This window comes from Sorghum bicolor, chromosome 5 (genome assembly GCF_000003195.3).
Source record: "Sorghum bicolor cultivar BTx623 chromosome 5, Sorghum_bicolor_NCBIv3, whole genome shotgun sequence".
Classification (NCBI taxonomy): Eukaryota; Viridiplantae; Streptophyta; class Magnoliopsida; order Poales; family Poaceae; genus Sorghum; species Sorghum bicolor.
The window spans coordinates 52,539,290-52,556,546 of record NC_012874.2 but is presented as its reverse complement, the minus strand read 5'-3'; positions in this window follow the sequence as shown (position 1 = coordinate 52,556,546).

Sequence of the window (17,257 nt, the reverse complement as noted above, 5' to 3'; positions counted from 1 at the left end):
ACTGGAATGTTTTCGGCGATGCCCAACGGGTGTCGAACTGATTGATCTGCTAGTTGTAGGCACATTGATGTTGGCTCTAGGGTCGTATGCTCAAGCTTCTTGTAGACTGATGCTGGCATCACACTGAAACTTGCTCCGAGATCACAAAGTGCATTGTTGAAGTGTTGGTTTCTGATCGAGCAATCAATGGTGGGACATCCTGGATCCTTCTTCTTCCTTGATGGTTTGTTGAGGATGGCCGCACTACATTCTTCTGTCAGCTTGATAACCTCAGTGGTGGGTAGTGGTCTCTTCTTGTTAAGAATATCTCTGATGTACTTTGCATATGTGGGTACCTATATGGCATCAAGTAGAGGTATGTTGACATATAATTTCTGAATGACCTCTACAAACTTACCAAACTGCTCATCCGACTGCATTCCTCTGTTTCTTCTGGGAAATAGCAAATAGTTGGTGTTGTAAAAATCTTTCCTCATTTCTCTAGTTCTTGGTGGTTGTAGCAGATCTTTTGCTTCAACTGGGCTTTCTTCTTCTATCACTGCTGGTTGCACTGGTGCTGATGTTCTTTGTTTCTCTTTGGGATATGGGGGATCCCTGGTGGCTTTGCCTCCTCTAGTAGTTATGTTCTTTACCTGCTCAATGTTAGTGGCAACAGGCAATGCAGCAGCTAGCTTTATTAATTTAAGCTCTACCCTTTTATTAAGAGTGTTTTGCTCATCAAAGGCAGTTAATATAAAATCCATTTTATTGTGTATATCTTTTAGAGATGATTCATTTGTGTCTAGCCTTTGTTTAACTTCATCGTTAGTTTTTGTTTGTTGAGCAATTATCTCTTTTAATGAAAGTTGCTTGAAAGTATTACCTGAATTCATACCTTTGCTATTGGGTTGACTCGAGGTAGGTTGATATTTGTATGCTGTCTCAATGGCCCTTTGATCTTCTTTGAACTTGGCCCTCTGGTCAAACCAATGGAGCAAATTTTCATCTTGGTTGATAATGCGTTTACTTCTTCTGGTACTTCTTCAGTTTGATGACATTGTTGAGCTTTATCTTAGAACCAGCTTTGGTTTTCTGCTATCTTACCCAAAAGTATCTCTGCTTTTCCAATTGTAAGCTCCAAGAATGATCCTTTAGCAGATGCATCAAGGCACTCATGAGGTTTCTGGGTTAATCCATGGTAGAAGGTCTGCATAAGTAACCATGTGGTCATTCCATGATTTGGACAATCTGATATGTATCCTTGAAAATGCTCCCATGCTTCTGGAATGGTTTGTCTTCTGCTGTTGGAAACTGACAATATTTCCTCTTAAGGCAGCTGTCTTGCCCATGGGGAAAAACTTTGATAGAAAGGCATCTGACAAGTTCGTCCAGTTGTTAATGTTATCTTGATGAATGTAGAACCACTTCCTTGCTTTCCCTTCTAGTGATAATGGAAAAGGGTGAAGCAGTATGACGTCTTTTTCGACTCCGTTGATGTGGATTGTGCTTCCAATCTCTAAGAAATTCTGCAAGTGTGCACTGGCATCTTCATGTGCCTTTCCACTGAATTGTGTAGCTTGTACCAAATTGATGAGGCTTGACTTGATCTCGAACTCGGGTGCTCCTTCTTCTACTGCAAATCTTGGACCAATTGGAATGTTCTCAAGGCTTGGAGCAGAGAATTCTCGTAGAGTCTTTTGTGCCATAGCTTCAGCAATTGGTAGCTAGCTTCTTCTTTCTTTCTTGATTGCTTTGGTTCTGATGATGAAGAGTTGAATGTACCAAAGTCAATCCTGATAAACCCTGTATAAAAATATAAACATAGAAAAACAACAGGGTGAACCTGCCAAAGCAGAGGTGCCTTGTTATGATTTCTCACTTAGTAGCTATTTTATGCAATTATTTCTCTATAGTCTAGTCTAATATTTTATGTGAATAACCTTGACTGACTTCCTGACTTTCCTTACCGTCTCCTTCTCTCTTTGTGTTCCCCAGCAATGGTGCCAGAAATGCTTGTTGACACTTACTAACACCATTTAGATACTAGGTTGTCATCCCCAGCATGGTGCCAGAGTGTACAAAGGTAGAGAAAACACTCTCTACTATGCTCCTGTCTGATAGAGTATTGCAACAGCATTACAGGGCTCACAATTAGCAATTTTATTCCCAGCTTATTCATACATTGACTCAAGGAGAAAAAAATGATGAACTTCTTCGAAAGAATCATCATAAGTGCCCTATTGATTCGGTGCCTCTACCTGAGGTTCACAATGTACAAAAAATAATAATAGGAATAAAAAGAGGTTTAATGGACATGATCCAAAGAACAAAACTGATAAGCATAAACACAACAGGAGACAAAGGAGAAATTCAGATAAGAGGAATAAGGAAAATGCGAAGCTCAAATATGACAACAAATGTCATAGATGTGGGGATTTTTCGTATTTTACCAAGAATTGTCGTACACTAAAGCATCTGGTTGCTTTGTACCAAAAGTCTTTAAAAGAGATCAAGCTAGTAGGAGATAAAAGATATGAAGCACACTTCAATCTTGCATTTGAGACTATCCAAGGAGAAGGTTGTTCCAAGTAGGCTGTTGACACTTACTAACACCACTTAGATACTAGGTTGTCATCCCCAGCATGGTGCCAGAGTGTACAAAGGTATTTATGAATGTAAAGGCTCTCTAGAAAATAATCTATTATATCCGCAAGCGCACAGATAAAACACCTCATTGTAGCATTTCACCAGGTAAGTATTCCAGGTATCATTATTTATAATTTTGCCTAAGAGAACAATGGAGATGAATAAAATCTATCAAGGCATAGACTAGAGGTAAACTTGCAAGAACATGATTACTAATGAGGAACTCGTCACACAGTCACTTACTTTGGTAGGGGTAAGCCATAATAATAATGATAATGAATTATAAGCTCATGGGTAAATAACACAACGATTAGAAAATAGACTACTCCTCGTATATGTAAGGCGACGTCGGATTAGCTAGAGAATGGATTCTAAGTTATCTACTATCTACTAAGTCACAATCTACTCTAGTTATCTACAAGATAATATATAGCATAAAAGACTCTTCATTCATGTATAAGGAACATTGCTAAAGTAAATCAGAGCATCGCAAGACTTACTCTGCAATACAAATTCTGCCTGTCCTATCAATGGAGGGTGGACTATATAAGAATCAACGAAGCTGTCACTATTGCGAACTACCACACAACCCGGCTAATAGGATACATTTGCAGGTAAATAACATCTAAGCACCACGCCTACATGTGATCTACCACTTAACTCTCACGTGTCAAGAGCTAAGCGCTTTGCAAACTTATACATAAACTCATTATCAATCATAACTATATAAAATATAGAACTAGAGCAAACTAAGAGCATAATAAATAGAGACATAATGCAATTAGAACAAAGTAGTAGAGAAAGATATGAAATAATACCGATCTTTATTAATGAAGATCCGAATCTAGAGCACTAGGCTCTACTTCTCTAATTCTATCTAATCAATCCTCTAAACTTCAAGGATTAGGGAGTAGCTAATTCTAATTATATATGGGAGAGAAGTTCTAAACCCTAACTTTGATGGCTACCTCTGATAATGATTTCTCCTCCCTCCCCCTAGGGTGGAGAGGCCTTGCTTATATAGTCCCCTCAAGTGAATTTGGGCCGTCGGATCAAACCGACCTTGATTGCATGGTTTAGATTCATCCTCAAAGGCGGTGGAGCACGATCTAGGAGATTGGTTCTGATTGGCCCTGAGGCCAAGGCGGGCGCCAAAGGGGGGAGGGCGGGCGCCCTGCCCCCGAGCCCGTCCGGTCTCCCGTTCGTTCCCGTGGCTTCTGGACTCTTCTAGATTAAGGAAAATTGCGCGGCATGTAATTATCTCATTGTAAACATGACATGTGGGCCTTCTCTCCATATTTTCTGATAACCTCCTATAGAAATAGACAAACACCAAAGCTCGTGGAATTCTGTCAGATAAAACCCTAATTCTAGATGTTTGGTGCATATTGATCCTTTTCCATGTTTAGTTGATCATTAAATTTAGTACTTAAGGACCATCAACATAGGCCCCTAAAGAACTAGTGAACAATAATTCTCTTAACATTGAAGAGAATCTTCCACCAATGGATAACATACTCCTAGACTTTGGTTTTGGAGACATGTTTGGAGATTTGGAGTAATCTCAGTCTAGATTTGATATCACATTTGATTGTTGTTGTAAATAGTCTAAGTCCTATATAGTTTGGATCAATATTTAGTGTGTTAGTGAGTTGTACAAACTTGTCTGTACTATTGTTAAGATTGTATTAACTCATAGATATTATATTATCATACTCTTATATTTGATATTCAATATATTGTATGTATAATTCTATATGTTACTTGGAATTTTAGTTTATATTCTTGTTTTATATATAGATGTTTGTTGATATTAATCGAAAGAGGAAGAATTATGTCTTGTGTACTCATGCACCACAAATTCTATACTTAGAGAGATGAAATATTTTGAGACTCTTTTAAAAAAAGAAGGAAATATTATGGCCATTGCTGGTTAGGACACATTAATAGTTAGCTAAGGATGAGTCACTATTAATATCCTTATGGGTATGTAGATAACGATGGAGGATGCCTTGTTGTATCGTGACTTGACGCGTACCCTTCTAAGTTATAGTGATATCCATAAGAACGGTTTCATGTGGAAACATGAATTTCTTCTCTTTACTAAATTTACTGGATATGACAAACAAATCTATGAAAATATTTCTTCGGTCTAAACTTGATTGTAATTTACATACATAAAGCACATAGAACATGTTGCTTATAAGATAATTTTCCAAGACGCCGATACTTTCTGAAATTGGCATGATCGACTTGGGTGCACTAGAATAGGGATGATAAAGAAAATTATCGACAGTTCCATTGGTCATTATATGAAAATACAAAATTTCTCCAAAATAAGGATCTTTGTTGTAGGTGCTTGTGCAACTAGAAAATTAATTTTAAAACCATCATATCTTAAAATTCTAGCTAAACCACTTAAATTCCTTGAAAGGATTCAAGGAGATATTCGTGGTCTGATCCAACCATTGTCGGGGCTGTTGACGGTTCTTAAGTATCAATTTTAATTATCAAATAAACAAGAGCAAGGACCAATATGCAAACAACACCTAGAATTAGAGTTTGATCTGACAGAATTCCACGAGTTTTGTTGTTTATCTGTTTCTGCAGGGGGTTATCAGGAAATAGGGAAGAAAGGCCCACATGTCGGGATTACATAGAGATATTAACGCACCGTGCAATTTTCTACCATCTAGAAGACTCCAGAAGCCACGAGAACGAACGGGAAGGTGTTGTAACCAAACACGTCCACCGACCTAAAGGATCAAGGATAACCGTTCAATCAATGTCGGTTTGATCCGACGGCCCACGTTCACCTGAGGGGACTATATAAGTAGACCCCCTGGCCCCTCGAGGAGACACAAGTTCATCATAGAGTTGAGAGGAGCCCTCGAAGGATAACCTCTCCTCTAAATAGACTTAGGGCTTAGCATCCAATGTGAGTAGAGTTAGTTCTTCTAGTTTCTACTAGATTGAGAGAGATAGAGTGGAGGTGTAGATCGGAGGAAGCCCGGTCTGTCGGTGTCTACTCCGAGGTTGTACCTGCGGGATCAACTTCTCCTAACCCAAAGCTTGCTCCTAGGATTCTTCAGTAATTCGACTTCTAAATACTAGTAAGTTCTTGTTTTATTGTTCTTTGGTTTATGAGTTTACTTTAATCTCTTCGCGTAGAGTTTAGAGTAATCATCTCTTGTGTAAACGTGGTGTTTGGGCTAGGATACTCATAGATATTCCCCGACTAGCTGGACCGTGGTAGTAGCGAGGAACGTGACATTTCCAAGTTACCTTTGCAGACCATATCTCATTAGCAGGACGGATAGGGTTTATAGGTGCGGGTTGAACATCCTTTGTGGTGTCTAGATTCCGTGAGCCTCCCCAATAGAATAGTAGATCATCCTTACCAAGGTTAGAACAAGACTACAGTTGCAGTCTTCTCTATATATCACTCACATCGAGAAACATTCTTTGTAGCCTAAAGGTTAGTAGTAATAGACCAGGTTAGTCAGATGCACTCTTTCTCCTAGTGGTAAAAATATAAATATGATACTCTGGATAACATCCCAGGTGAAGTGCTCACCGATATCCGTGCGCTTGTGGATCAATTCCTTATTGCGTTCCCAAATATCAACAAGCATTTCCGGCGCCTTTGCTGGGGAGAAAGACAGTTTGCTGAGATAACCTTGAGTCTTACTACTAGCTTGTATCTATACTTTTATCTTTTCTTATCTTTTATATTCTTTTATACCAATTTATCAATTTGCAACACCTTCAGAAACTGACCTTTTACCATGGGAGTCATCACAGCCTATCCAAACATCCCAGTATAGGTTAAGTTCTAGGTTAATTGCTATGATTCAAAACCTATCTTTTTCATGAAAGGAAGACGAAAACCCTTACCTTCACATAGAGATTTTGAGCAAACATGTGATTGTCTTCGCATTGAAGGCATTTCTGATAAAACCTTACGTTGGAAGTTTTTTCCTTTTTCTTTAAGGCGAGAAGCTAGACAATGGTATAATCAAAAGGTAAGTCAACAACGAGGTGAATGGGGAGTTTTACGAGCCAACTTTTGTCTAGATTTTTATTCCCTCGACCGTATCGGTGACCTTAGAATCGAAGTCCTATCTTTTAATTAAACAAAAAGATAATGAAACTTTGGGAAAATCCTGGAAACGTTTTTCTGATCTTTTAGAATCTGGTCCAAACCTTAATCTTGAAGACCCTGTTCTTTTATTTCACTTTTTTCGAGGTCTTCAGAAAGATCATAAACAAATGCTACATACAATGTCTAGAGGTTCTTTCTTTTGCATCCCTACCGATGATGCTAGAGTGATCTTAGATAGAATCCTAGAAGCTGAGATAGATAATACCCTTCATGATAAAACCTACGAAGCCGAAGTAGACACTCTGCCAAATTCTCCATCTACTTTAGCTATCCCAAGTCCTGAGCCACAAAAGGAAGAAATTCCACCACCTGATTTCATGCTGGATATAGAATCTGATCTTTTTGCCGATTTTGGAAACATTTCAAACTACCATTCTATAAACAGATCCCAAAACGGCCATTTTAGCATTTGTTTGCCATCTGAACATCAATTGAGAGAGCTTATCGCAGTCATGAGTAGCGAATGGTTAGAGGAGTTAGAGCTTTCCTCTGACGTGATCCGTTTGGACACACCTCCCATAACTATACGCTGTGCTTATGATTCTGAACAATTCGATGCTCTCTATAATCCTGTTGTGGGGATCAACATCATGTCTAAATCTTTTGCACTTAAATTATTTAAAAATTTGGTCTTAACCCCCACAACAAAGGTCATAAAGGAATTTTCGGGACGATTAGTATCCAGTCTTGAAATTATTAATGTCCTACCCCTTATGGTAGAAGGCTCCATGGTTCATTTGAACTTCTATATCTTTGATACATGGGACTTCGACCTATTGATAGGACAACCTTTTAGAAGACTCTTTTATGAAGGTCGTACTGGAAAGCTACACATTTCTTTTGGAAAAACTTTTAAATTTCCAATAACAATTTCACACTCCTTAAATAATAAGGCCGAGTCTTATCTTTTGCCTGATCCTATGGAGGAGGTAAAGGTTGCATCTCTAGAGCTTTTAGAAGAACCAGACTTAGAAGACGAAGCTCCTTTCTTCATAGAAGAAGAAACTGAACCTTCTAAATCTGAACCCTTAGACGAGTTTGCAGAAACGCCTAGACCTCCCATAGAGCTTAAAACTTTACCACCTGGTATTATCTATGCTTTCCTAAACAATAATCTAGAGTTTCCTGTGATCATTAGTGATAAACTCACTCAGGAGCAAACTGTGCGATTAATGACCGTTCTTGAGAAACATCACTCAGTTTTCGGCTACTCACTCCAAGATCTTACAGGATTCAATCCTATGATTTGTACCCATCGTATTCCAATAGATCCTTCTGTTTCACCTTCTCGAGAGCCCCAACGTAGACTTAACAACGCGATGAGACAGGTAGTTAAAAAGGAAGTTATAAGGTTGCTACATGCAGGGATTATATATCTTATACCGCACATTGAGTGGGTGAGCCCAGTTCAAGTTGTGCCTAAAAAGGGAGGCATGACTGTCGTTATGAATGAAAAGAATGAGCTAATTCCACAACGCACCGTCACAGGGTGGCGGATGTGCATAGACTATAGAAAACTAAACAAAGTCATGTAACATCCCTGATGTTACGAACACTAAAACTGGATCATGTCATCATAAGCATTTCAAAGCATATTTGTTAAGCACATCATTATGCATCAACTTAAAATAAGTTTATTTTGGTTGATTGTGCTTAGGGAATTAAAATGTGTTTATCTTGTGAAGTGATGCTTGTGATGGTTGTTTAATCCCTAGTTAAGGATGGTGGTAAGGGAATAGCTAAGAAAAACCCCTAATTTCAACCCCAGTTTTTTTTGCCCCCTTTGGTGCAATTTGAAAACTAAGTAAAATTTGAGGTTGAGTTCAAAAGCAAAGTTGTAGATCTTGTCAAGATGTACAACTTTGGTGTTTTGAGTTTTTGAAGTTTCAGTACAAAATTCAAAGTAATTTTGAAAATCAGATTTCTAAAAAAATTGTCTCCTTTTCCAATTTGAATTTCCAATTCAAAATCTATTTGGAATCTTGAAAAGTGGCCAACATAAAAGTTGTAGAGCTCAAAAAGTTGAACAACTTTGATGTTGGGAATTGTTCAAGTTGTTTTGGAAAATCAAAAGTAATTTTGGAATTTCTAATCTGCCCCAATTCAAAATTAGAATTTTTTTTTCCAATTTGAGATTTGAAATTCAAACTGTTTTGCTAAATTCAAGTTTTTCCACTCAGAATTAGCTTTGGTCACTTAAAGATGTTTTGTGGCTTTTAAAATTCTGAACAACTTTCGTTTTGGTTGAAAATTGACTGCAGTTCGAATTTTGGGAGAATTTTACAAAACAACAAAATAATTGGATATGGCCTGCTACAGTGTCAAGATGAGGATGGCCAGGCTCCAGTCCTGCGCGCCAGCAGGCCGTGCAGCTCCACGTGCGCGCCTCGCCGCCACGCAGCTGCTTGCCGGCCGCGTCACCGTGCGACGTGGACGCCCGCGACCCCTGCGCCTCGCCCCCTTGAGCGTCCGCGCGGCCGACCTCGAGCTCAGTCGCTCCGGCGACCAAAAGCATCAGAGAAGCTCCACCATCCATTACCCTCTACACGCAACTCCTCCGACCAATTCGAGTTCTCCAACACCTTCGCCATATCCTTGCGAACCCAGTGTACGCCCAGGAAGCCTCCCCGCCCCTCTCAATCGCCCGGGAGCCGTCTTTCTTCCTCAACTCCGGCCGAAAGCGCTGCCGTGGGCGCTTCACGTGGCCAGCCCTCCTCCGTGCTTCTCCACCACTTCTGAGAAGCTTGAAGAAGTCGTGCTGAGCCCCTGATGCTCCCCGACTCTTCCCCTCGTCTCCAACGAACATCAACAGGCCGGAAATCGAGTTTCCTCCGACGTCCTCTGTTTTCAATTCGCGCCAGGGACTTCGCATGGGAATTCGACACAAGGCAAGGGTCTAACTGCGAAGTTCGTGACTCAGGTGAATAGTGCTATAAGGACTTGTTTGTAGATGTTTTGTTGAATCTTTGAAAATTCATATCTGGAGTTTGGTAACTCCAATTTTGGTGAACCAATTTTTGTTGTGCTCCTTAGGATGTCTAGTTTTTATTAAAAATATGAAACTGACCATGTTTTGTAGTAAAATAATTAGTTATGATTTATGCCTTTTAATTATGTTTAAAAAGGAGAAATTCATATCTCATTCTGTAAAGCTCCTATTTCCCTGAAATTTTTGTGGTGTTCTCGTGATGTTATGTGAGTGTTGCAGTAAAAATTTCATGTTCAGTAGATGATATATGGTTAAGTTATTGATTTATCTTGTGTAGTGCTTATTAAATAGTTCACAATTAAACTAAAAATGAATAAATGTAAAATACAGTTCCTTTGCCTTTATATGAGGTTGTTATAACATATAGATACATAATTTGGCTATGTGTTTGTATAAAATGTTGAGTTTCTTATTTATCTTGCCATTACATGCTTCCTTGTGATGGAAATTTATCTTTTTCATAAAAATTGCTATACTTATCCAAATGGCATGAAACTTATACAGTAGACTTTGGAGAGCATATATGAGCTGCTGTAGTTTTCTCAGAATTTACTGTGTACTTTTGATATATGGTTATTGCTTTGTCTATTTACCTAAATAAATTAATAAAAACATGAAAGGAATTTATTTAGGGATGACCATGATGTTTTCTAGTATCTCTTTGATGTATTTCAACTATTAGTGAGCTGGGTTTTGCCCAGGTCCAAGTTTGAAACATAAATGAAATGTTATTTGTCTATAATTAAATTATTAGTAATTTCTGGACAGTTTCTGGAACCTTATGAATTGCTCTAGGTAGATAATGATGGATGTGAAACTTGTCTATAACAAAGTTGTAGAAAATTATCTAAGATTTCCAGAAAGTCTAATATCACCTTTATTGGATGTTTGGATCTCTAATTATGGTTGAATGAAGTTGTGTATATGCTGCTGTCCTGGTTATGTGTGCAAATAAAGTTGTTTGTTTTTAGCTAGCCTTTACTTAAATAATGAGTTGCTTGATTTCCAAATTAGAATTTGAGTGCTTTTGGGATTGTGTGATGACCTAAGGTCATTAACATTAATGACCTTTGGCACTTAATTATTGTTTGATGTTAATACTTAATTACTACCATTAATATTTAATTAAGAATTGATTAAGATAAATAGAAAACCTAATCATTTTAGGTTTTGATTGGTCTTTGGGATTGATTGACAACTAGTGGTTACTTGGCATGAGATCTACACAACCTTGCTTAATGAAGATGATAAAATTTGCTTAGTAGTAATCTATGTTTTGATAACTAAGTTAGTTTGTTTCTATACCATGAAGGTAAGTTGTACTCGAGGTAGTTATGTTTGTTGTTATCATCCAAGAACTTGTAACCTGTCTTTATCATGTCATGAACATCTCATTGATCATGCATATGCACCTCTACGTGTAGACTACGCTCCGGAGGAATCTAATCCTCAGTGGATTGCTTCCGAGTTTGTGGATCCATCTGGTTTTGCTGAGTTGTCGGACTTCCCTTCCGGCCAAGGCAAGCCCCGGACATTAAACCCTACCCTTGTATTTTCATAAAGTTATTTATATCACTTGAGTTAATATGATGCATTAGGTGAATAGGAGTTGAGTGAATCCTATTTGCTGCATTACCTACCTTGATGATTTCAATATTAACCTTGATACTTGTTTTATGAAAATACTTAGTATGCTTAGCCCTGCTTATTAGATAGGTTTTCAAATGAGAAAGTTTGAAGGGTTGTTGTGGAATACTTTTATGGTTAATAATGTTTAAACTTGAGACCGGTCGGTGGACTTGCTTTAAGAATGGAGTCTTAAAGTTGTGTCTCCAACTGTGTCGATTAAGGACCGTTCCGTTGATGGCCTGCTGTTTTTGAGACCTTTGAGTACAGCCCACATGCGATGGTAAGCCTTACCTATAGCTATTCTGATACTTGAGAACGGCTAACCGCGTACTGGGAGTGGAGAGATGGCGAGAGTAGCGTGTACCCACCTTACGGATCTGAGATGACCGGGAAACATCTAGATTGGCTGTAGGATGGTGGTGTACTGTACTCTCGGGTGATGCTGGACCCGTTCTTGTATGGGAGGATCTATAGAAACAGGTTGACATATGCAAGATTAAGTTCTACATATGTCGTGTGGTACTGAATCCCCAGCTGGGTTTAATCGATTCGAATCGCCGTGTTTCCTCGGATATGGAGCCTCAATCCTCACCCCATCATCGTAGAAATAAATGAACTTTGGTATAAGAAAGAGGTGGTTTGCTTATGAAAGTTTGATAATAATTTTGGTTAGTCATAAATGATGATCTTGAGTTAAAACTTGAAAGTAGGTTTTACTCTTAGTAAGCTTTTATGCAAAAGAAATGCTTGATCTTGATAAAGCTTTACCTTGAATCCCTATAGCCTGCATACCTGAGTCTTCACCTCTTTTCTAGTCGGTTAAGTCTTGTTGAGTACTTTTGTACTCAGGGTTTTATAACCCCTGTTGCAGGTGCTGACTTAGACTGCTAATGGAGGTCATGTCGGTGGGCGCGACATGATTTATCCACCTCTTCTACCTTAGAAGCTTCACCTAGGATGCTTCAGCTACTCTACACACCTTTTGGAAATTTAGTTAAGTTTGTACTTCATCATATGTTGTAAATTAAGTTATAAATCTTCCGCACTCTGATGTAAGTTATTTTTGTAACAAATGTTGTAATGTTGTGGTAACTCCATGTTGATCCTGTATGAGTTAAAATGTGGATGATTCGGGGTCCTCCGAGGGCACCCGACAGACTTCTTGAGTCATTTGGAACTCGTGCACGCCGATCAGAAGTCTTTGAGACAATGATGGGTGCATGTGGGCCAATTAATTCAGGAGGTTCTGCCACAAGCCACGAGAAAGGATCATTTTCCTTTACCTTTCATAGATGAGATGCTAGAGCGATTAGCGAACCATTCGTTCTTCTATTTCCTAGATGGATATTCAGGGTATCACCAAATCCCGATCCATCCTGATGATCAAAGCAAAACCACTTTTACATGCCCATACGGAACTTATGCTTACCGTAAAATGCCTTTTGGGTTATGTAATGCACCAGCTTCTTTTCAAAGATGCATGATGTCTATATTTTCTGATATGATTGAAAAGATTATGGAAGTTTTCATGGATCATTTATCTATTTATGGAAAAACTTTTGATAGTTGTCTTGAAAACTTAGACAAGGTTTTGCAAAGATGTGAAGAAAAGCACTTAGTCCTTAATTGGGAAAAATGCCATTTTATGGTTAGGGAAGGAATAGTGCTCGGACACCTAGTGTCTGAAAGAGGTATTGAGGTAGACAAAGCTAAAATTGAAGTAATTGAACAACTACCTCCACCTGTGAATATAAAAGGAATTCAAAGCTTTCTTGGCCATGCTAGTTTTTATCATAGATTCATAAAAGATTTTTCATTTATTGCTAGACCACTTACTCTTTTGCTAGCCAAGGATGCTCCTTTCGAATTTGATGATGCATGCTTAACATCTTTCAATTTATTAAAGAATGCACTCATCTCTGCACCAATCATTCAACCCCCTGATTGGTCGTTACCTTTTGAAATTATGTGTGATGCTAGTGATTATGCTGTGGGGGCAGTTTTGGGACAAACTAAAAATAAGAAGCATCATGCAATTGCTTGTGCTAGTAAAACTTTGACAGGAGCTCAACTTAATTATGCAACCACTGAAAAAGAGCTTCTGGCCGTTGTCTTTGCCATTGATAAATTTAGATCTTATTTAGTTGGAGCTAAAATAATTGTTTACACTGATCATGCTGCACTAAAATATTTGCTCACTAAAAAAGATGCTAAACCTCGCCTAATTAGATGGATCTTATTACTCCAAGAATTTGACCTAGAAATAAAAGATAAAAGGGAGTAGAAAATTCTATTGCTGGTCACTTGTCTAGAATGTACTTTAAGAATCCACAGGAAACCCCCATCAATGATTCACTCCGGGACGACATGCTCTACGGGATTAACAGGTCTGACCCCAAGTATGCAGATATTGTTAATTTTATGGTTTCAGGGTATGTACCACCAGGAGCAAACAAGAAGAAGCTTATATGGGATGAGCCATACCTCTTCCGAGTATGCTCTGATGGCTTACTCAGGAGGTGTGTGACCACTGAGGAAGGATGGAAGATCATCGATAGATGTCATTCATCACCATATGGAGGTCATTATGGAGCATTTCGTACACATTCAAAGATGTGGCAGTGTGGATTCTAGTGGCCTACAATGTATGAAGACATGAAGCAATATATCAGAAGATGTGGGCCATATCAAAGGCACGGAAACATAAACACAAGAGATGCCATGCCACTCACCAACAACCTTCAGATTGAGCTCTTTGATGTCTGGGGAATAGAGTACATGGGTCCGTTTCCCCCATCAAAGAAATGTGAGTTCATCTTGGTGGCAGTTGACTATGTCTCCAAGTGGGTAGAGGCACTACCTTGCAAACACGCTGACAACATCAGTTCAAAGAGGATGTTTGAAGAAGTTATATTTCCAAGATTTGGAGTCCCTAGAGTAGTGATAAGTGATGGAGGAGCACACTTCATCGACAAGCACTTCAAGCAATATCTATCAAGACATGAAATCCGTCACAACGTCGCTACCCCCTATCATCCTCAGACAAGTGGCCGAGGAGAGACTTCCAACAAGCAAATCAAGAATATTCTTCAGAAGACAGTCAATGAAATAGGAACGACATGGAAAGACAAGTTACCCGATGCACTCTGGGCATATCGGATAGCATACAAGACCCTAATTGGAATGTCTCCATACCAATTGGTGTACGGGAAGACTTTACCTACCTATTGAATTAGAGTTCAAAGCACACTGGGCTATAAGGAGATGGAATATGGACCTAGATGTCGCTAGAGATCATAGAAGAATGCAACTATCAGAATTGGAAGAATGGCGAGAGAAAGCATATCACAATTTGAAGATCTATAAAGAAAGAGCCAAAAGGTGGCATGACAAGAGGATCAAGAAGAAAGAGCTCACACCTGGAGATAAGGTATTACTTTTCAATTACAGGGTGAAGCTTTTCGGGCATGGAAAACTCTGGAGTAAATGGGAAGGACCATTCAAGGTAATCAATTCATCATCCCACGGAGCTATCATACTTCAAAATGACGAAGTTACATTATTCAAGGTAAATGGTCAACTTCTTAAATTATTTTTAGAGCCCAATAAAGAATTAGAAGAAATAGACGTAATCCATTTTTACCTTCCCATGGAGAATTAGAGCCCAACCTTTTTAATCTGACGTTTTAGGGTCACGTATATATATTTTCCTAATTATGTTTGCATCTAGAAGCACGCTCGAGGAAGCGGGCCCACAGAGGGGCCTGGCATAGGGCGGGCGCCCTGATGAAGAGGGCGGTCCTGATTTCCTTCGTCATGGAAAACACATTTATGGTAAACCAAATAATCACACAGATGGAAAGTTTCGCACGCACGACGACGGGAGTAACCCGAACAACCCCTAGAGGCACTTTTTGACCCTTATATAAACAGGCCCCTGATGTCAGTTTTCAAACACCAATCTATTCAAGCCTTCTCTCCTTCGTCAATTAGAGTTTGATTAGTCCCTCACTGCTCCAATGGCCGAAGAGTTCCACGACGATTGGGAAGTCGTTCCCTACGACCTCAACAAGAAGCCCAAGGAAGACCCCGACGCCCACGCTCTCGTCCCGGCCAACACAGAGCGATAGCTAGAAGCCATGCCATTACGCCAGCGCAGCTCCGCCCAATCCTACCATGCTCAACCAGTTCTCACCGCACCGACACAACCCCTACTTCTCAAGGGACCATCAACCAAGAAGGAGGCCACCGTCAAGGCGCCAGCCGACACTAGGATCCTTCCACCCAGGCCCAATGAGAGGGTCGTTGGAGTCAAGACCAACTGGAGCGGCAAGATCAGCAGCATCTGCTACACTATGGAGGAGGAGAGACCTTACTTTGAGGGGATTAGAGGAGCCAATGTCCATTTCATCCCTCCAAAGGCAGCCCCGAAGCATGCTCTCAATGCTTTCGAGACACCTCCTAAGTGTCGCAAGACTATAGTAGACATTGATGAGGACGTTCGCAGGCTAGACAGGGTCATCATAGACCTCTAGTCCTCGGTTAACGCTATCACTAGGTAGCTCTCTAACCACAACACCGTGATACTAGGTCTTAGGCATGATCTTGCTAGTGCCAATAAGAAGATCAGGGAGTTAGAGCGCCGCTAAGTTATCTAGATTAGATCCTGAGGCAATGCATCTTAGTTATTTCTCTTTAAATTCGGTTTAGATCTATTATTAGCTTCAGTTCATTACTAGTCATTTGTAATAAATGCCTCAAGATTAATAAAGAGTATTATTATTATTATGTCTTGTGTGTCTCTACTTTATTTTTATACAAGAAAGCAGAAAACAAGTATGGGGGGAGATCCCTCGACATGCCAAACACACTTCGACTACACCACTCCACGATTCAGGTACATACTCTGTATACTTTACACATACATCTTTGATTATGCATAATATTGTCTCCGACATGATAAATTAAAAAGATTAAAATGTTTCTAATCATGGATTAATCTCACTCTATGATATTTCCTGAAAAACTGCAATTATTGAAAATCATTTTAAAACCCTGTGCTGCTTAAGTCACTATGGAATGTAAGATGGTAGAGTACGAGTATCTTATTCTTGATATCATTGTTGCTTGGAGAATTTATTTCAAAATCTTCAAAATTCTAGCTACCATCCTCAGTGTTTTATATGCTTGATAAACCTGAAAATATTAATATAATAATTATAAAAGCTATCTATTTTGTATTGAGTTTGTTCAAAATGAGTTAGACCCTTGTTGAGAGATTTATCATGCTCCTAAGATCAAGACATCTATTGAGAAAGATTCAATCTTCCGAAGTATTATTGCGTTAGGGGCATGGGCTATACAAAAATAAGGATATTTCGAGGAAATAAAAAGGAGCAAGTGCTCGATAACCTCGCAGAAAAAATGGACAAGTGTCCGGCAGTAGAATTAGGGGTACCTCGGTATCCACCTGAAAAAAAGAGAAGAAAAATGATAGCCCATGGTCCCTCTAATAAGCAATATGCCAGCAAGAGTTGACAAGTTTTTAATTTCCAAAGTCTTTGATCTAAGCGTATGGCATTCCTCTCCTCGGATCCTGTTTTGATCAGGCAATAAATGCAAAGTAAGTATGCTTGAGAATTTTTTGCAAATTAAAACAACCTCAGTGAGATATAAAAGATAATGAGTGATCTGAGAGAACCTATGAGGATAAAGGTATGCTAAATTTCATTTCAAAAATATACAAAAAACTCTAAGTAACAAGATTGAGAAGAAAGGACCACTACTCTTGACCATATATTTCCGTGACTACAGTACACAGTGAATTTATACAACACCCTGCAGGTATG